This window comes from Hipposideros armiger, unplaced genomic scaffold (genome assembly GCF_001890085.2).
Source record: "Hipposideros armiger isolate ML-2016 unplaced genomic scaffold, ASM189008v1 scaffold_490, whole genome shotgun sequence".
Classification (NCBI taxonomy): Eukaryota; Metazoa; Chordata; class Mammalia; order Chiroptera; family Hipposideridae; genus Hipposideros; species Hipposideros armiger.
Genome location: NW_017731840.1, coordinates 249,380 through 271,742, shown reverse-complemented (window position 1 = coordinate 271,742; position 22,363 = coordinate 249,380).

Genomic DNA, 22,363 nt, shown 5'->3' with positions numbered 1-22,363 from the left:
ATCCTTCTTTGTGTCCTTCCTATGTTCCTGAAACATTCTTATCATCAGTGTTCTCAACTCTGTCTCTGAAAGGTTGGATACCTCTGTTTCATTTAAGTCCATTTCTAGAGGTTTCTTCTGATCTTTTACGTGGGACATGTTTCTTTGTTTCTTCATTCTGGCTGTCGCTCTGTGATTGCTTCAATGTATTAGACTGATCACCCAAGGGAAAAAAAAGAAGAGAAAAAAGAAGGAAAGAAAAGGGGTGGTCTCGCTGCCTGCTTTAATCTGCAGACCACTTGCTCAGCAATAGAGAGACTCTGGACGACTCAGCACCAGCTGTTTGGGGGAAGGGCTCACTGCGTCATGTGCCAGCCTCCCTCTGTGGCTTGCAGTGACCTTCCCGCAATTAGCTGCTGTGTGCTCTGGAACCATGCTCACCACCAAAAATCCTCACATGTTGTTGCGGGCTATCTGCTGCTGCAAAAAACCCTCTGTGGCCCACAGAGGTGGGGGCCAGGCACCAGGGCCTCAGGATGTACCCGGCAACACAGCTCTAGGTGGGCGGGGCAGGCCCCCAAGGCACCACAGGATGTGGCCAGTAGCCACCACGAAGTCAGAGAAGCATGCACTCCTGCATCGGCAACCAGCCCATACTAACTCACCAGGAAAGCCCTGGCCAGATCACACAGGTGCACAGATCACGGCCCAACACTCCCAGGAAAATTTCCCATCTCAGTCTCTCAATCAGCTGCTCATAGATCAGGCCAAGCAGCCCGACAGCCAATTGCCACCCTGGCAACTCTGTACGCACAGTTCCCGCCCCAAAGGTGCTCAGTTCAGTCCCTCCCTGGAGGCTACTGGGCCCTGCTCACACAGCAACTCCCTCCACCACAGACTGGGTGAGTGCTCACCATCAAGCAAGTCTGTGTGCCAGCGTCACTGGTTCTCCAGTCGCCCTAAGCCTTACTGAGTTGAGCAAAGTGAGTTCACTAATTTCTACTGCCAGCTATCATAGAACTCCTCTTCCTGGCAAAGTAACTCTGGGCTGGTGAGCTCGGTGTGGGGCTGGAGGATCTCTCCCCCAACTGGGGAAGCCTCCCCACTGCTGAGGTATCCCTCATGGGGTTCGCTCATAACGACTTCTTTTAATCCATGAAGTTTTAGAGGTGTGTTTTTTAGTTTATAATGTTTTGTTGTTCTTTTCTTATTGTTTTTGCCTTTTAATATTTTTGTTTTTAACAATGTTTTTATTTCTTCTTCACTATTTTTGCATGTCACTTATTTTATTAATATTTTTTTATTTTTCAATCACAGCTGGCATTCAATATTATTTTAAATTAGCTTTAGCTGTATAGCATAGTGGTTAAATATTTATATAATTTACACAGTGATCCTTTCAAAAAGTCTAGTACCCACCTGACACCGTACATAGTTATTACAATATTATTGATTATATTCTCTATGCTGTACTTTACAATCCCCATGACTATTTTGTAACTACCTATTTGTATTTCTTAAATCCTTCACCTTTTTAACTCAGCCTCTAAACCCCCATCCATATGACATACATCAGTTTGTTCTCTGTGTCTAAGAATCTGCTTCCCTTTTGTTTGTTCATTTATTTTGTTCTTTAGATTCCACATATAAGTGAGATCATATAGTATTTGTCTTTCTCTGTCTGACTTATTTCACTTGGCATAATAGCCTCTAGATCCATCCATATTGTCACAAATCGTAAAATTTTATTTTATTTTTTATGGCCAAGTATTATTCCATGGTATATATGTATCACATCTTCTTTATCCAATTGTCTATTGCTGAGCACTTAGGTTGTTTTCATATCTTGGCTATTGTAAATAATGCTGTAATGAACATAAGGGTGCATGTGTCTTTTCAAATTAGTGTTTTGGATCTCTTCAGATAAATATGCAGAAGTAGAATTGCTGGGTACTATCATAGTTCAATTTTTTTTTGAGGAACCTCCATACTTTTTCTATAGTGGTAACATCAATTTACACTTCCAACAGTATATGAGGGTTCCCTTTTCACCACATCCTTGCCAACACTTGTTTGTTGTCTTTTTGAAAATGGCCATTCTGATAGGTATGAGGTGATATCTCACTGTGATTTTAATTTGCATTTCTCTGATGATTATTGGCATTGAGCATCTTTTTATATGTCTATTGGCCATGTGCATGTCCTCATTGGAGAAATGTCTCTTCAGGTTTTCTGCCCATTTTTTTTTAAAGGTTTTTGTTTTGTTTTGTTTTGTTTTGTTTTGTTTTTAAAGATTTTTTTTATTGAGGAATTGGGGGATGGTAACAGCGCTGGGAAATTGGGGGAAGGGGAACAGACAAGTTGCTGTCNGTCGTTTTGTTCTTCAGTCTAGTTGTGGAGGACATTGCTTCACTGGCCCAAGTTGGCACCATCATTGCGCTCTTCTCTGGCGAGGCAGATCAGTAGCCAGCTTCTGGACGGCCGCTCACTCTGGCTGTTGGCTGCTCACGTTGGCTGCTGGCTGCACACGGTAGCCCATGGCAACCCACTGCAGCCTACGCCGTCGCCAGTGACTCATGGCAGCCCAGCTCCAAGTTGAGCTGTTGTTCAGCATCTTAGCTGTAGAGGGCAGTGTCACTGGCCCTCATATGTCGGATCCACACTGGGGCCCTCTGGCATCCCAAGCCAGCTCTTAACCAATGCGCCACTCGGCCGGCCCTTCTGCCTATTTTTTAATTGCGTTGTTTGTTTGTTTGTTTTGGGGGGGTTGTTTTGTTTTGTGGGTTTTTTTGGTTTTTAAGTTGTATGAAATTTTTTAGAAATTTTGGCTATTAACCCCTTATTGGGTCTATCATTGGCAAATATCTTCTTCCAATTGGTAGGTTACCTTTTTGTTTTGTTGATGGTTTCTTCTGCTGTGCAAAAAAATTTAATTTGACGTAGTCTCATTTGTTTATTTTTTCTTTTGGTTCCCTTGCCCCAGGAGATATATCAAAAAATATATATATATATATTACTAAGAGCAATGTCATAGAGTTTACTGCCTATGTTTTCTTCTAGGAGTTTATAGTTTTAGATCTTACATTTAACTCTTTAATCCATTTTGTGTTTATTCTTGTATAAAGTGTAAGAAAGTGGTCCAGTTTCATCTTTTGTGTGTGTATCTGTCCAGTTTTCCCAACACCATGTATTGAATAGACTGTCTTAGCAGGTCCCATAGTGTAATGGTTAGCACTCTGGACTTTGAAAAGACTTTTTTATATATGCCTGGGATTATTTCTGGGATCTGTATTCTCTTCCATTGACCTATGTATCTGTTTTTATGCCATCATCATGCTGGGGTTTTTTTGTTTGGTTTTGGTTTTGGTTTTTAGGGCTTTTGAGTTTACTTTTTTAATTAAAGTTTATTGGAGTGACAATGATCAGTAAAGTTACATAGGTTTCAAGTGTACAATTCTGTAATACACCATCTATATATCACAGTACTATGCTGTTTTGATTACTATACCCTTATAGTATAGTTTGATATCAGGTAGCATGATACCTCCAATTTTGTTCTTCTTTCTCAAAATTGCTTTCACTATTCGGGTCTTTTGTGGTTTCATATCAATTTTAGAATTATTTGTTCTGGTTCTGTGAAAAAATACCATTGATATTTTGACAGGGATTGCATTGAATCTACAGATTTCTTTGGGTAGTATGGACATTTTAATGATGTTAATTCTTTCTACCCATGAGCATGGTATAGGCTTCCATTTGTTTGCATCTTGTTTCATTTCTTCGATGTCTTATAATTTTCCAAGTACAGTTCTTCTACCTCCTTGGTTAAATTTATTCCAAGGTATTTTATGGGGTTTTTTATGCAACTGTAAGTGGATTTGTTTTATTAATTGTCTCTTTCCGATAGTTCATTATTGGTGTATAAAAATGTAACTGCTTTCTGAATATTAATTTTGTATTCTATTACTTTACTGAATTCATTTATCAGTTCTAGTAGTTTTTTGTTGGAATTTTTAGTGTTCACTATATATAGTATCAGTCATCTGCATACAATGACAATTTTACTTCCTCCTTACTGATTTGTATGCCTTTTATTTCTTTTTCTTGCCTGATTGCAGTGGCTAGAGCTTCCAGAACTATGTTGAATAAAAGTGGTGAAAGTGAACACCCTTGTCTTGTTCCTGATCTTAAGGAGAATGCTTTTAACTTTTCTCTGTTGAGTATGATGTTAACTGTGGGTTTGTCATATATGGCCTTTATTATGTTGAGGTATGTTCCCTTCATCCTTGCTTTGCAGAGAAAATTCACTGCTGGATTTTCTCAAATACTTTTTTGTGCATCTATAGATATGACCATACAATTTTTATCCTTCATTTTTTTCTATGTGGTATATCATGTTAATTGAATTAAAGATATTGAACCAATCTTGCACCACAGAAATAAATTCCACTTGATCATGGTGTATGTTCATTTTAATGTATTGCTGAATTTGATTTGCTAATTTTTTTACCATTTTTTATCTATGTTCATCAGGGATATTGGCCTATCATTTTATTTATTTATTTATTTATTTATTTATTTATTTATTTATTTATTTATTTTTGTAATGTCTTTCTCTGGTTTTGGAATCAGGGTAATGCTGGATTCATAAAATTAGCTGGGGAGACTTCCTTTCTCTTGAATTTTTTGGAATACTTTGAGGAGGATAGGTGTTAGTTCTTTAAATTTCACCAGTGAAGCCATCTGGTCCAGGACTGTTGTTTGTTGATAGTTTTTTTGATTACTGATTCCATTTTGTTAGTAGTAATCAGTCTATTTAGATTTTCTGTTAGTCTTGATTCAGTCTTGTAAGATTGTATGTTTCTAGAAATGTACCCATTTCTTCCAGATTGGCCAATTTGTTAATATATAACTGTTGATAGTATTTTCATATAATCTTTTGTATTTCTGTAGTGTCAGTTCTCTTCTTTCATTTCTGATTTTATTTATTTGGGGCCTCTCTTTTTTTTATGAGTCTAGTTAAAGATTTATCAATTTTGTTTATCTTTTCAAAGAATCAGCTCTTGGTTTTATTGATATTTTGTATTGTTTTTCTTTTTCTAGACTTTGTTTCATTTATTTCTGCTCTGATCTTTAATATTTTTTCCCTTCTATTCATTTTGGACTTTATTTGTTGTTCTTTTTCTGGGTCCTCTAGGTGTAAGTTTAGATTGTTTATTTGAGATTTTTCTTGTTTCTTTAGGTAGGCCTGCATTGCTATGAATTTCCCTCTTAGGACTGCTTTCGCTGCATCCCATAGATTTTGGGACAAATTTTCATTTGTCTCAAGGTATCTTTTGGTTTCTTCCTTGATCTCATTGTTAACCATTCATTATTTAGTAGCATGTTATTTAGCCTTCATGTGTTTGTATGTTTTTTAGTTTTAGTTTTTTTCTTGTAATTGATTTCTACATTCATAAAATTGGTCAAAGAAGATGCTTGATATATTTTCAGTCTTCTTAAATTTATTGAGATTTGTTTTGTGGTCTAACATGTGGACTGTCCTGGATAGTGTTCCATTTGCCCTTGAGAAGATGTATATTCAACGTTTTGGGGTAAAATGCTCTAATTGGTTAAATCCATCTGGTATAGCAGGTCATTTAAGGCCACTGTTTCCTTGTTGGTTTTCTTTCTGGTAGATTTGTCCATTTGTACCAATGGGGTGTTAAAGTCCCTTACGATGTCTCCCTTTATGTTGGTCAATATTTGCTTTGTATATTTAGGTACTCCTATGTTGGGTGCATCGATATTTATGAGTTATATCTTCTTATGGGATTGATCCCTTTATCATTATGTAATGGCCCTCTTTGTCTCTTATGATAGCCTCGTTTTAGTCTATTTTGTCTGATATAATTATTGGTACCCCGTCTTTTTTTGTTTCCATTTGCATGAAATCTTTTTCCATTTTTTTACTTTCAGTCTCTGTGTATGTATTTTGATCTGAGGTGGGTCTCTTTTAGACAATACATGTATTGACCTTGTTTTCTTATCCATTCAGCTACCCTATGTCTTTTGATTGGAGCATTTAATCCATTACATTGAAAGTAATTATTGATAGATACATAGTTATTGCCATTTTATTATTCATATTTATGTTCTTTTATTTTTTTCTGCTTCTTCTTCTTAAAGAAGTCCCTATCTATCCATTGATGTCAATACGATGTTAAAGTTCCCTACTATGACTGTATTACTGTCTGTCTCTCCCTTATGTTTGTCAATATTTGCTTCATATATTTAGGTGTTCCTATGTTGGGTGCATAAATGTTTATATGGGTTATATCCTCTTGTGTGATTAATCCCTTTATCATTATGAAATGTTTTCTTTTTCTCCTATTGCGGCCTTTCTTTTAAAGTCTACTTTTTCTGATATAAGTATTGCTACTGCAGCCATTTTTGTCTTCCATTTGCATGAAATATCTTTTCACATCCCTTTACTTTTATTCTGTATGTGTCTTTCAATCTGAAATTGATCTCTTGTAGACAGCACATGCATAGGCCTTGTTTTCTGGTCCATTCAGCTACCCTATGTCTTTTGATTAGAGCATTTAATACATTAACATTTAAAATGATTATTGATGGATACATAGTTACTGTCACTTTATTATTCATATTTATGAGTTGTTGTTTTTTTCCTTCTTATTCTTAAAGAAGCCCCTTTAACATTTCTTGTAATATTGGTTTCGTGATGATGAACTCTTTTAGCTTTTTCTTGTCTGAGAAGCTCTTTATCTCTCTTTCCATTTTAAACAAGCCTTGATGGATAGAGTAGTCTTGAATATAGGTCCATGGCTTTCATATTTGAAAATATTTGAATATTTTGTGCCAATCCCTTCTGACTTGTAAAGTTTCTGTTGAAAAATTAGCTGACAGTCTTATGGGAACTCCATTGTAGGTAGCTAACTGCTTTTCTCTTGCTGCTTTTAAGATTCTCTTTTTGTCTTTAACCCTCCTTCAAGCACAATGCAAAAGTTATGAGTTCGGGCACAATGCATCTACTAGATGCATGTATGACATTTATTTATTTAAATTGAAAATGAATGAAAATAGTGTGTAAGTATGCTTAATATTTATTCAGAATAAAATTTTAATTTGCCACAAAATAAAAACAATATGTTTATTACATAAATTCAGTATATAAATCAACAGAAATTCAAAACATAAAACTAAAACAAAATTTGTCATTTAATAAAATAATGAAAACTAATCTGATTGCTCTTCATCAGCTCATTGCCATTGAATTTTGAGTTGAAACAATGTTCACAAATCATTGTCGCATGTTTTAAGCACAAAAATTGTTTGCAAAGTTTACAGAAGTATTTGAAATACCTTTGTCTTTTCTTTCTATGCAAGGTGCACACTGTTTCCTTTTGTTTGACGAAATTGTGGCCTCAGGGTCTTCTGCTTGAACTTTGACAGCAGGTATAGTAAACTTCTGCAATTTTTGTTGGAGAAGTGAAGGAATTTTCCTATTTTTTTGTGGCTCTTTGGTTCATATGTTCGACTACTAATTCCCTACTCAAAAGTTTCAAAACTAAACGTCTTTTTTAAACTTCATTTCTATTCTCTAGGTATAGCACTTGTGCATTATGCCACTTCTATTTTATCTTTCCCAATAAAATATTCATCTATTTCTTCATCACTACTTTCTTGATCACTTTCTGAAGGAAAACTTTTTTGCTCAGTGTCAAAATTTTGGTCTCGTTCTTCAACTTGATCTTCACCATCTGTGTCACTTTCATCTTCAAATTCAAGTTTAATTTCATTATTATCAGGTTCCATCAACATCTGAAGCAATCTCTCGGCATCTTTCAGGTCATCTGGATTATAAAATCTTTGAGATTGAGTTATTTTAGAAGGTAAAACCTACAAAGGAAAAATATTACCTTAAACAGGCACAATGAATCTGTCAGATTGATTAGAAAATAAAATACTTAATTACTGTTTCAATAATAAAACTATACTTACAATCTCTTTCTGGAATGTCTGAAAGGAAAGTACTATACAAAAAAAATCTGTTGAGAAAATATAAAAAATCTCAAATAGGCGCAATGAATCTGTGAGATTAAAGATGATGCTATGAAATATATCTTTACTGTACTAAGTCACAAACATGACTGGCGATAGGTTATGGTAGAGGGGAAAGATACAGAAGCGATGAGTCACGATACTTAAGTTAACTGTTAGATATTTGAAAATTTGTGTGCAATGAATCTGTGAGATCAGTTGAGCCTGAAGGAGGATTAACCTTTGGCATTTTAACTATGATGTGTCTTATTGTGGGCTTCTTTGGGTTCCTCTTTTTTGGGACTCTTGTACTTCCTAGGCTTATATGTTTATTTCCTTTACCAGGTTGGAGAACTTTTCAGTCATTATTTCTTCAAATAGATTCTCAATCACTTGTTCTCTCTCCTCCTTCTACTCCTATACTGAGAATGTTGGTACACTTGATGTTGTCCCAGAGGTTCCTTAAACTATAATCATTAAAAAAAAATTTCTGTTCTGATTGGGTGTTTTCTCAATCAATGTCCTCCAAATTGCTGATTCAATCCTCTGCTTCACACAATCTGCTATTTATTTTTTTCTAGTGTATTATTCATTTCATTTATTGTATTCTTCACTTCTAACTAGTTCTTTTTTATGGTTTCTATGTCCCTTTTTATGTTTACTATTTCTTTTTTCAAGTTCTCAGTGAGTTTATCTACTGTTCTTAAGTTCACTGAGCATCTTTATAACCAGTGTTTTGAACTCTGTATTTAATAGATTGCTTGTCTCTATTTCATTTTGTTATTTTTCTGGAGTATTGCCCTATTCTTTCATTTGGGACATGTTTCTTTTCTCCTCAATTTGGCTGCCTCTCTGTGTTTCTTTCTATGTATTTACATAGATATGCTATGTCTCCTAGTCTTGGAAGAGTGGCCTCATTTAGTAGGTGTCCTGTGGGGCTCAGTGACACAATCTCCCAGATCACCTGCATCAGGTGATCCAGGACTATCCCATGTGTGAGTTGTTTGTGCCCTCCTGTTGTGGTTGAACCTTGAGTCCTATTGGCACATCAGTGGGTGGGGTTTACCCTCAGGCTAACTGGCTGACAATTGGCCACAACCTCGTTGTATGAGCTGCTGTGTGAAGTCTGACTCCATGGAGTGGGATTCACCCCCATTAGGGCTGTGGTTCCTGCTGAGACCACACTTTGGGTGTGCCACTTTTAGAGATAATTGGGTGGTGCTCTGTTATTGTCTGAAGTATTATCTGAAGTATTGCTTGGGTATGTTTTTCTGGGGCCTTTAGGAAGGGCCTTTGGTGTAGGCCAAGGTCAGCCATTGCCTGTGACTGGCCCAGAGCCACCTGGAAAAGCTATAAAGTGATCTGTGGTTGGTAGCTGCCTGTGCTGGACATGGAGGTATGTGGAAGAGTCCACACTGTGAACTGAGCCCAGCCACCACCAGTCCCAGGGTTGGGGCCACTCTGCAAAAAGCACAAGGCTTCCCAAGGCCTGCATCTACCTTCCAGATTCCTGTAATCCTCAGCCACTTAAAGAGCCTCAGATGGTATGCGAGTTGGGTGAGGTGGGGTCTCTGAAAGTCACTAGGGTGCAGCAAGTGGTATTCAATAGGTTAATGCAGATTCTAATTTGGCACCATTGCTGATCCTGCAGCCACTCAGCAAAAGGCACAGGGCACATTGAAGGTAACTGTCACCTGCCTGAGACTGCCTGCAGACCTTTGAGTTTTTAAGAAAGACTTAGGCTGGCCAAGGCTGGCCACCCATTGTTCAAAGAACATCTGCAGTGTGATGGCTGAGGGTGGCTGCCCGCTGCCAAAAGAGCCCACCTTGGTGAATGGGCTGATGCCACTAAAAGAGACTATAGGTGGTGAGCACACAATGTGATATATAGATGTATTATAGAATTATAAACTTGAGACCTACATAATTTTAGTAACCATTGTCACCCCAATAAATTTAATTTAAAAAGAAAGAAAGAAAGAAAGAAAGAGCCTCAGGTGGCACACAGGCCGAGGTTGGCTGCCTGCCATCAAGAGTCTCTGGCAGTGCTCAGGCTGATGCCAGCTGCCTTGCACCAAGACAGCTTCTGGTGGTAAAGATGTCAAGGCCAGCCACCCACCACCAAAAGGACCTTTGGTGGTATGCGAGTTGTGTGAAATGGAGTTTCAGGGAATCCTCACGTTGGCATGAGTAGTGTTCCCCAGGCTAATGCAGATTCAGATTTGGCTGACTGAGTGTAGGGCTCAACACAAGAAAGGTGGCACCTACCTGCTAGTTGTGTCGAAGGGGAGCTCAACATCAGGACAACGACGTCTGTCCCTCCAACCTTCGCTCTGAAGCCCCACAACTCAGTTTCTCCTTGTCTGTCTCTGTCACCCTGTTGAGCCTGTGTCCCTTTGCCAGAGCCCAGGGTGAGTGCCTGTGGGGGAGCAAGTCTGTGCACAGGTATTTTAAGAGGACACCTGGGTTTCCAGAAGCCTCCTGTCTCACCAAGACAGATGGAATCTTGGCTGATTTTCACAGCCAAATGTTGTGGGGGTTTCTTTTCCCAGCACTAGTGCTCCAGGCTGGAAAGCCCAGTGTGGAGCTAAGGCCCCTTTCTCCTCAGGGGGAACCTCTGCATTTGAAATATCCCTTCCAATTCTCAACTGCCAGGCTGTTCCACATCTCCGCCCCTCCTACCAGTCTCGTTTAGCCTTCAGATGGTTCTCCAGGTTGATTGTTCTATAATTTGGTTGTAATTTTCATGTAGTCACGGGAGAAGGTGAGCACAGTATTTACCTACTCTGCTAACTTGACCAAAACCTCATCTTTTAACTTTTGGTATCTAATTTCATTCTGTGTGGCAAGAAAATATGGTTTATATAATAATGATTTTTTTGTATTTGCGGAGATTTCAATCTTTGTACATTTTGAGTGGTTGAGAATAACTATCTCTTTGTTTCATGTGGAGTTATTTCTATGTAGCTATTATGTTAAGCTTATTCAATTAACTCATCAATTATGACAAAAGTATATGGAAAATCTCCACTATTATTATAGGTTTATCAATCTTTATGCAAAATTTTAATCAATTCTATTTTAGTCCTTTAATGCTATATTTTTTTCTTTTGTTCTTTTAATGCTATATTTTTATATGTACATATTTCTCATTGTTTTATCTTTATGATTAATATTTTCTTACTGAGTTATTATGCTTTTCATTCCTATTAGTGTTTTCTAGCTTAAAAATATATTTAGCTTAACATTTTAATTTTAATTTCTATTTTCATTTTAGGTTTAAGGTTTAGATATACCTTTTGTAAGTAGAGCATACCTGGATTTTTGAAATATAATTTAGAAAAAGTTGCTTTTTAACTAATAAGATTAATTGATTTAAATTTTGTAAATATTGATATATTTAGACATTTTGTCATTCTATTTTTTCATTTTTAATTTACTGTTTGTTTTTTTATAATTTCTTCTCTCCTACTTGCCATTATATTTATCCAGGCTTAATTCACTCTACACTCTTGTTCTTTAATTGTTTAGAATTACAGATAATATACCTATCATTTTTATTATCTAACATTAGATTTTAACATGTATACTAGGCTTTACAAAGTATTAAGTTAAATTTTTTAACTTCCTTCCAGACAACATAAAAACTTAGAATGTTTTTGTCCCAATATAGTTCCTTTTCCCACCTGCCAACTTATTGTATTATCTACTGTTTTAGTTCTACCTTATTTTTAAATCCTTAATCTTAGTTGTTTTAAAAATTGATAACAACTGTACTTTTTTCTGAATGTTATACCACTGGGAAACTTTCCTTCTTGTTGAACTATACTTTTTAAGTCTTTCCTTAGGTTTTGTAAAATGTATCAAATCTTCTACACAAACCATCATGTTATCTGAAAATAAAAACAGTTTTAATTCTTCCTTTCCAACCTGGGTAACTTTTATTTCATTTTTTGTCTAATTGCTCTGGTGTGAACCTCCAATACAATGTTGAATAGATGTGATAAAGGCAGACATCTTGTTTTGTTTTGGATCATAAAAGGAAAGCATTCAGTCTTTCAGCATTAACTATGAATATTAACTGCAGAGGTTTTTTTTCCTAGTTGTCCTTTATCAAGCCAGAAAAATTTCTCTCTATTCCTTGTTTTCCCTCTCTATTCCTGCTTTTCCGAGAGTTTTTATCAGGAATAGATGTTAGGTTTTGTCAATTACTTCTTACATGTTTATCGAGATGATCATATTTTTCTATTTTAGTTTGTTAAAATGATGACTTGCATTGATTGATTTTTCAAATGTTAAATTTACTTTACATTCATGGGATAAATCCATTTGGTCATGATCTGTTTTATATATTGTTGGCTTCAACTTGCTAAAATTTTGTTTAAAATTTTTGCATCTATGTTCATAGGTGATAGTAGTCTGTAATCTTTACCAGTAAAGTTTCAGTATCAGGATAAAGTTGGCCTAATAGAAAGAGTTGAGAGGTATCCCACTCACTTCAATTTTCTGAACTAATGTATGTAGAATTGATATTATTTCTTCCTTAAATATTGGGAAGACTCACCAGTGAAGTGAGCCTGGAGTTTTATTTGTGGGAAGGTTTTAACAACAAATTATTTTTCTTTGACATAGATTTGTTCCAGTTATTTCCAGTTGAGTGAACTTTGACAGGTTATCTTTCAAGGAATTTCTCTATTTCATATAAGTCATTGATTTACTGGCATAAAGTTGTTCTAAATATTCCCATGTTGTATTGTCAATATCTGAAAAATCTATAATGATGCCACCTCTCTCATTCCTGATATTGGTAATTAATGTCTTCTTTCCTTTCTTCCCAATAAGTCTGAGATAAGGTTTATCAATTTTATTCATGTTCTCAAAGAGCCAGCTTTTTATTTCATTAATTTTTTTCTGTTTTATTTCTGTTTTATATTTCATTGATTTTTGTTCTGGTCTTTATTTTTTTTTACTTGATTTGGGTTTAATTTGTTCTTCTTTTTCTAATTTCTTGAAGTAGAAGCTGATGCCATTGATTTGAAACCATTTCTATAATAAACCTATAGTGTTATAATACTCCTAAGACTGCTTAGTGGCTTCCTACAAATTTTGATATGTAGTGAGTAAAAACTCATTCAGTTAGAAATACTTTATAATTCCACTTTAGATTTCTTCTCTGACCAAGGTTTATTTGGAAATGTGTTACTTGGTTTCCAAATATTTCAGAACTTTCCAGAAAGTTTTTAATTGATTGATTTTTAATTTAATGTATTGTGGTTAAGGAACATACTTTCTATAACATTAATGTTTTTAAGTTTATTTAACTTATGAACAAAATATAGTCTAACTCAGTAAATATTCTGAGTGCACTTTAAAAGAATATATATATTCTGCTGTTATGGGGAAAAGTGTCCTATATGTGTCAATTAGTTTAAGTTAGTTGATACTGTTGTTCAAATCTTCTATATCCTTATTAATTTCCTGTCTGTATAGTCTATCAGTTATTGAGAAAAGGGATATTAGAATCTCTGACTACAACTCAATTTGTATATGTTGCCTTTAAGTTCCAGTTTTTGCTTCATGTACTTTAAAGTTCTCTTATTTTGTGCATGAATATTTAGGATTGTTATGTCTTCTTGAAAACTGACCCTTTTCTTCATTTTGAAATGAACTCCTTTGTTCTTGGTAAGTTTTGTTGCTCTGAAATCTATTTTCTTTTATATTAAAATAGCCACTCCAGCTTTCTTTTAATTAGTATTAAAATATAGTATTTTTTCATTCTTACATTTTTCACTTTTTTGTGTCTTTATTTAAACTGAATCTTATTTAGGCAGCATGCAGTCAGTCTTGCATTTTTATACAATCTGATGTCATCTTTTTAATTGAAGTATTTAACCCATTTACACTAAATGTGGTTATTGTTTTGATTAGGTTTAAATCTATCATCTTACCATTTTTGTTCTATTTTTCCCATTTGGTCTTTGTGCCACTTTTTTCTGCCTTTTTTGGATTAATTGAATATTTTTTACTTCATTTTATCTTTTTTGTCAGCTTACTACCACTATTTTTCTTTTGTTATAAATCTATAAGAACCTTAATAGTACACTTCCATTTCTCCCCTCTCATTTTTTGTACTATTGCTATCATTCAATTCACTTTTTTAAACATGTTTATTGAGATGTAACTCATATATCATACAATTAAAGCACTTAAAATATGCAATTATGGATATATATATATATATATATATATTCACAGATAAGTCAAATTCATAGAGACAAAAATTAGAATGGTGGTTGCCAGAGCAGAGTTTCAGTTTGGAAAGATTAAAATGTTATGGGGATGGATGGTGGTGATGGCTGCACAACAATTTGAATGTACTTAATGCCACTGAACTGTACACTTAAAAATGGTTAAGATAAAAATTTTTATAAATAAATTTATATATATATATATATATATATATCCGCATTAAAATAAATTAGGGAGGAAAAGTAAAGACACTCTTTCTTCAGAAATATTTGTCTGCATCAATTTGGTCTCTTGGCTTCACTATATACTGTAGTTAGGTCAATGGCACAGGAACCCTGTTGGTCATTCACAAGTGTAAGTATGGTTTGTTCTCCTTTCTTTTCTATACTTGAAATTTGTTAAGAGAGCAAATCTTAAGTGTTCTCATGACAAAATTTTTTTAAAATGTAATTATGTGAGGTGATGCTTGTGTTAACTTGATCATGGTAATCATTTCACAATGTATGTGTATATTAAATCACCACATTGTACAACTTAAAAATCACATTATATAATTTAAAATATACAAATTTATTTGTAAGTCATACCTACCTCCATAAATTTGGAAAAAATGTTTAATAAACTATATTAAATTAAATTATTTTTAAGAGGCTATGTCTGTCCCTCAGAGCCCTGGTTATGACTCAGAAGGAAATGACAACTATGCTGAGCCCCTCTGAGAAACTTAAGTCCTACACAAGAAGAACTGATGAGTAAAGCCATGTCAACTCTTCTCTGTCCCAGAGAAAGGAACTGATTACCCAGATCATAGTTGAGGATGAGTCAGTTCTGCCTTGGAAATACCTAAAATTGATAAGCATGAACTCATTTACTTAACAAATATTTATTGAGTGACTACTATGTGTTAAGCATTCTTCTAATCATGAGTGCAGCAATGATTGCTGTCATATACAATGACATTCTGGGGGAAATCACATGTGAAGCCAACTTCTCCTGTGTCCAGTAACATTGAGTTAGGAGTTAGGTGGTCCCCCTTTCTGGAAGTGTTGGGTTTAGTTTAGATATTTGAGACAAGTAGGTCCAGGCAGTAGAGGCAAGAGTCCAAAGAGACATCTACTGACATTTCAGAAAAGATTTAAATGAAAGCTTGCATGAAAGCTTAGATGGTGTCCAGAAACTTTCTGACTGTTTTGTCACCCACCCACAAGAGACAGTGTTCCTTTTGGTTCTGACCTGTCCCTCTCCTTTTTGCACCCCACACTCACCCTTGACAGACTCTTCAGCATCCCTGGCCCTGTGTACACCTGTCTGTTGATTGCTCCCACACCTCAGACCTTGTCTCTGAGCTAGCAAGCTACCTGTGGGACACTCAGTAGATGACTCCCAGGGACTCCAAACTCAGCATTTTCAAAGTGAGACTCATTGTCCTTCCCCTCCCTGCAAACCTGCTTCTCCTGGAGGCAAGTTTTCTCAGATGACCAGGCCCTCCACACAGCCCCTTAAGCAGGCACCAGGTTGCCATTTTTCACTCCCCTTGCTCTCACCCCTAACCTAATCACAGTCTTCAAGTCCTAGTTCTAAACATATGTAGAATATCACCCATTACTCTCCTGCCACCACCTTGGATCATGCCACTTTGCTAGGTAAATTGCAAATGCCAATTTTATGAAACTCAGGCATCCACTTTTCTTGGCTTTCCTCCATTCCTTCACTCCCTCCCAGTATGGAATCTGCTCTCCACTCTGCAGCCAGAGTGAGAGTTGTATTGAGCCACTTGTTGACCCCTTCATTAGCTTCTTCCTCCAGATATGAACGCAAGTGTCAAACCTGGCTCAAGCCACCCTCCCTGAGATGCAGTCTCTGTACACCTTTTCAGTCTCATGTCCTCCCACTTTCCCAGCAACCCCATCCTCCAGTCACATGGGACTTCCTCAGAAGCACCTCCTCCAGCCCTTAAACAATCCTGCTTTCTCTGCAGGAGCACTCAGCTATGGTCCATGTTCACGTGCCTAATTCTACTCATCTTTGAGACTAACTTTAACTCTCACTCCCGAACACCCAGATGGCCTAGGTACCACTACTATCTCCTCCTACGTAGCCTGTGTTCCCCTCCTCCAAAAAGTACAGCCTGCACTGACTTTATATGATGCATGGTCATCTATACAACTAGCCCACGCTCTTCTGATAGTCATATATCTTCAGCAAAGGCACAGCAGCTTAAATATCATCAGAATCACATAAATGGTTGTTATTTTAAAAAATAATCAGGAGATTATAAAGAACAATGGGTGTTTGTAAACTAAGATGAACCAAGGCCCAGGCTGTACCACATACTGGCATGAACACGGGGGAATTAAGTGAGAACTTGGGCCTGATGACTTGGGCTATCCCATGAACTCTCAGAAGAGGCAGGTGGTTTCTTAGCATCCTGCTTTCAAATTCAATGGGAGTTAACTGGCAAGATGTAATTGTAGGTAATTCTATTCTTGTTTACTCTGAATACTCACAGAGGAGCAAATGACCCAGGGAAAGTCTCAGTCGGCAGAGGTCCTTCAGGAAGCTGGACTACTGATCAGCTGTTCAGCTGTTTTCAAAGGAGACACACCTGGAGCCCGCCTTCAGTGACTCTGGTAGGTCTAGGATGAGGAGAATGTAAGATCAGCCACAAAATATACAGGCCTGGTGCAAAATTAAAATGAGGGGTTACTTGTTAAAAAATTATTAAAATTTCTGCATGACAACAGCAGAGCACTGAGACAGATGTGGGACCCTTCCAAGTGCAGACCCATGATGTGAATTTGGGAGCTTGTGACCACAACCACACAGGTGATCTTCCCTGATGCCTGTAGAGCTCCACTTGATGCCATGAAGCATCCCTTTTGCTCAGAACCTGGACATGTGGCCCAGAGTCTTCAGGGCTCTGCAGAGAAATTCTGAAAGTGGCCCATGTGTCCCTGTGCTACACATGCTGTAGCCTCATTTTCCTTTTTCTGTGTCTTAAACTATATGCTTAAGGGATCCTAGAGATTTCTGACATGATTTTTTTAGAATTAATTTTCCCTTAACTACCTACTCTAAAAGCCCCCAAATTACCAGTTGGCAGTGGAATTGGAAAGCAGGAAAAAGTACGCTCATTTATCTAGTCCCTAGAGAACAAAATGGGCATGTGAGGGTAAATTATATATTTTCACAGTGATCTAGTCTCTGAGGAAAGATGCAAGAGAAATGGAGACCTAATTCCTTTGGTCAAAAATATAATACTCTAGTACGCTCATTATGATAAGCACACAGAAATCTGAGGTAAACGGGCCATAACTTTACTTATGAGCTCAGAGGATGACTGGCCTGAAGGAGTCATGTGCATGCTTGACTTCAGAATCCAATTGTCCCCATGTTTAAGCAAGCATTTTGGTCAGAGAAAGTGAGACAGACATGATGGCAAGCTTTCCAAAGCCCACCTATGAGGACTCAGTCTGTAAAATGGACTCAAGCCCAGCATGACCCCCCAGCTTCCATTCATTTTACTTCGTGTCCAAATGTCTCCTGGCCAAGACTCTGGAATAAGCTTCAAAACCATGCACTCCCTGCCCCCAGCACATTTATGGGAGTGTACTCTGTGCCAGACCCTCTTGAAGACTTGGTTGTTTTATTAAAATGTTGCAATAACCTTGTGAGGTAGAGAATATTGTTACCCCCAGTCTGCATGCAGATGTTGATGTTTAGAGCAGTTAAGGGACTTTTTATGGGTGTTGTAGCCAGGAGACAGAGGTGGGATGTCAGAATGGCTTCCACCAGACTCAGGAGAAGGGGAAATTGCTAAGTGGGGTTCTCGCAGTGTTCCCAGAGGAAGGATAAACAGGCATAGAGTTACAAGGACACAGTTATGGTGGATGCAGTGGAACCAGCTCAGTACTGACACCTTACTGTGCAACCTCACTTAGTCCTCACAAATCTGGAAGGTAAGTACCATTTTCTCACTTTACAGATGGGGAAACTGAGGCTTAAGCATGTTAAGTAAAAAAGTTAAGTAATTTTCTAGCATAGTCATACCCTTGAACCAGGATTTGGTTTTGTGAGGCTCAATTGGCTAGTCTCAATTGTGAGACAGAGGAAAACAAATGGTAAAGGGTAGAATTGCCAAAGAACAAGGGATGCCAGAAAGTGGTTAGATTTAGTTTGTTCTCCAAATGGCAGCAGCCCCCTCCTTACTTTACAAAGGGCAATAGCTCTCCTGCCCACCATACTCAAATTAGAGAAGGAAATAAGGATCAATTTTAAAAGAAGCTCCACAACAATTACCTTTTTTCTTTGTCTCCTTAATAAGCATTCCCTAAATCTGGGACTGTCCAGCCTTCTGCTGGCACCCAGCCTGGAAGGACCAGCTCTTCACCTGAGCTGTCCAACAGGAGAGAAAACCCAGTTCAGGAGGAGAATCTGATGGAGGAATGCACATGGCGCCAAGGGAAGGCCTGAGGGGCAAAGGCTGGATGGGTTAAGAAAAAGGGGAGTCACCTAAAATGGAGGGCTCCCACAAGACAGGAAGGCAGTAGGGGAGGGGAACTATAGGGAGAGAGTCCTGACAGACCAGCACTGCTGTGACTGAGATACAGGCCCTCCTTGATGCAGTGGGCATGGAGGAAGCTGGAAGCAGGCAGACCTGCCTTCAGTGAATGGAGGCACTGAGGTTCCTGGGGGATACTGCACCAGACCTTCACTTCACTAGAACAAAGAAGGTGTCAGTGAAGGTACTCCAACACCTGCCTTTGTTCTTTAATTCTGGCCTGTGATCCTCTCCAGCCTCACCTGTTTTAGCTATGTGGCTGCGAGTGTTCTCCCCCAAGTGCCCTGTGCATTCACAACAAGTATTTCTGTTCTCTTTCCATTTACAAGCTTTAGAAGTTATATTCTATAACTACAGACAAGCAGAGCATTTTAAACCTAATTTGTTAAAAATTAGGTTATTTTCAGGCTGCATCTGGTCTAAATACCCCTGTGGTCTCTAGGTGCCCAGGGAAGTGGAGGGAATTGAGCATGCCTCCTGGTGAGCTCTGTGCCCAGTATGTGGCAACTGAGCCCCTGTCTTCAACTCTGGGGAAGGTGAGAAGAGGAGGGAGTGCTGAGGCCATGCATGGTGATGTTCAGGGTTACCCACATGTTAGTTCTCTGGGTTAGAGGTCAAGTGCATGCCCTTTATATTCTGGATGGACTTGAATGCCTTGAGAGTGGCCAAAAAAAGTTATATATATATATATATATATATATATATATATATATATATACATGTTGTTTATGTAATTGACACCAAACTTTCTGGCGGTCAGTTACGTCCATCAGCACCTATTTGAGAAGGACAGATTTTTGTTCCCTTTGGAGAGGCAGCAAAGCGAGATGATGCCAGTAGTGGGAATGGGAAGTATTCATGGCAGGTTCATTTTGGGAACAGATCATTGACACATAGTCTGTAAACTCCTGAGGTTGGTTTAGCCAGAACCCAATACTATGTCCCGACTTTTTTAATTCATAGAAAGAACAAAGAAAATTCTTCAGAACAACTTCAGTCTGTACCCGGTAACCCCACACCTCCCAGGCCTGGCTTAGGTGGGAATGGGGCTCCTCAAGGCCCTGGCTTGGAGGAAGGGTATTCCCTGAAGCAAAGGGCTGCAAAGAACCTCAGTGAGCAAGGTCCATATTCTGTCTTCCACCTATGAAACTGCCTCCTGGAAATAAAGCCTGGAAGCTGAAGCAGGATAGCTCAGCATCACTGTGTCTGCCAACAGTCTGATAAGTGCCTATAGAGACTGGTCTCACTGACCCAAAACAAAGTGTCTCGGGGCCTCAAGCCCTCTTCTGCCCAGCGCCCATACCTGTCCTGTGCTGGTGGACTCTGATACTGAGCTTTCTCTTCCCATGCAAACCTTTCGTTCAAGTGTTCACTGAGCACCCAAGGTACAGAAAGCCCTATGGAAACAAGGGGTGCTGAGACAGACATTTAGAAACAAAAAATCTGATGTTTTCCTTTCTGAAAACTTAGTATCTTTTTTTCAAAATAACTAAATATATAAGAATAACCAGAAAGAAAGTAAATACTTAGGAGGTATATTAGTTTGCTCGGGCTGCCACAAGAAAGTACCACAGGCTGGGTGGCTTAAGCAACAGAAACCTATTTTCTCACAGTCTGGAGGCCAGAAGATCCAGTTCAAGGTGTCAGCAGTTTGGTTCTCTCTGAAGCCCCTCTGCTTGTCTTGTCCCTGTGTCCTCACATGCTCTTCCCTCTGTGTGCATCTGTGAACTGATCTCTCTTCATAGGATACCAGTCTTGTTAGATTAGGGTCCAACATAATGATCCTATTTTAATTTAATTACCTCTTTAAAGGCCCTATCTCCAAATACATTCTGAGGTACTACAGGTTTAGGACTTCAACATGAAATCGGGGACACAATTCAGCCCATAACACCCTCGCATGCTGTCTTTACCTCTTTGTGCTGCAGGCTCAGCTCCCTGCCCCTCCTGCTGTCTCCTATCCTCTGTCCACACCCTGGAACCTCTGCCTCGGGTCTTTGCAGCTCTGCCACTTCCCATCATCAGCAGGTGGAGGGGATCAGCTCTATCTTAGGTGGATCACAAAGCACCAGGTTCACCTTCCAATCTGCCACATTTGCTCCCTGGAAGAAGTCCTGGTGTGTCAGGCCACCTCAGATAACAAAGGATTTCTCTGATCACTTCTTACAAGTATAGTTTCATTTCAGTCACTAAGCCTCAAGTCACCTAGCATCATGACAACTGTGAACTTCACTGAAGTTGAAGCTTGTCCTCCACGTGGCTCTGCCTCTGACTGAAGCCTGCCCTCCGTGAGTGCCTGCTCTATGTCTCCCTCGCATGGTTGTTCCTCTATGCCTCTCCCTGCTTTGCTCCCTGCCAAGATTTTTACTCTGCCATGTATAGGGGGAAAAGGAGAGAAAGATGAAGGCAGTTGTTTTACCTGATGAGTCCTGCCATTATCTGATGTTTCTCCCTGAGGTCTCATGGAGTGATTGGTGTACTCTCCAGAGAACCTTGACTGTGGGACCCTCTCTCCTGCAGTCCCCTACACTGACCTCCTGTGTTGGGGCACTACTGCCATTTGGGGTGGTCCTCCTGGGCAAAGTCTTGAAGGAGTTTTCAGGCTGGGAGTCCTACAGTAAAAAGGACACACTTTGGGGCAGCCAGGTAGCTGAGTTGGTTAGAGCGTGTGCTCTTAACAGCAGGTTGCCAGTTCGATTCTTGCCTGGGATGGTGACCTGCACCCCCTGCAACTAGATTGAAAATGGAGACTAGACTTGGAGCTGAGCTTCACCCTCCACAACTAAGATTGAAGGACAACAACTTGACTTAGAGCTGATGGGTCCCGAAAACAACACATTGTTCCCCAGTAAAGTTTTTTTTGGTTTTTTTTTTAAAGGACAGATTTATACACCCTCTGTCCTGACAAAATCTAGACCTGAGGCCATTTCTGAAGCAGTCAGACCTGGATCAGACTGCAGCCCCAAATACTGCAGAAGACTCAGATTCATGGTCTCTGACTAATGTAGTTGAAGCTTCATCACTTGGCCTGGAAAAGGGGAAACATGATGAGTGAAGGAAAATACAATAACTCACCAATGTGCTCCCTAAAGCTAAATGCTCTCTTTCAACCTCTTTAATTTGCTGTTCCTGCAAGGACTATCTGGCATCACACTTCAGGATGCAGGAGGCAGACAAATCCTGATAAAACATCCTGTTCCACATCCAGGCCCTTCCCTGCAGTCACCGCATTCCCCATCAGAGGCTCATTTCAGCCCCCAGATCTCAGAACCTCCCCTGCAAATGAAACCGGATCACCTTCTTATGCCATATACAAGAATAAATTCAAAATGGATTAAAGACTTAAACGTAAGACCTGAAACCATATAACTCCTAGAAGAAAATATAAAAAGTAAATGTGCAGGGCCGGCCGAGTGGTGCGATGGTTAAGAAATCGCTTGGGATGCCAGAGGACCCCGGTTCGGATCCCACATATGAGGGCCAGTGACACTGCCCTCCACAGCTAAGATGCTGAACAACAGCTCAACCTGG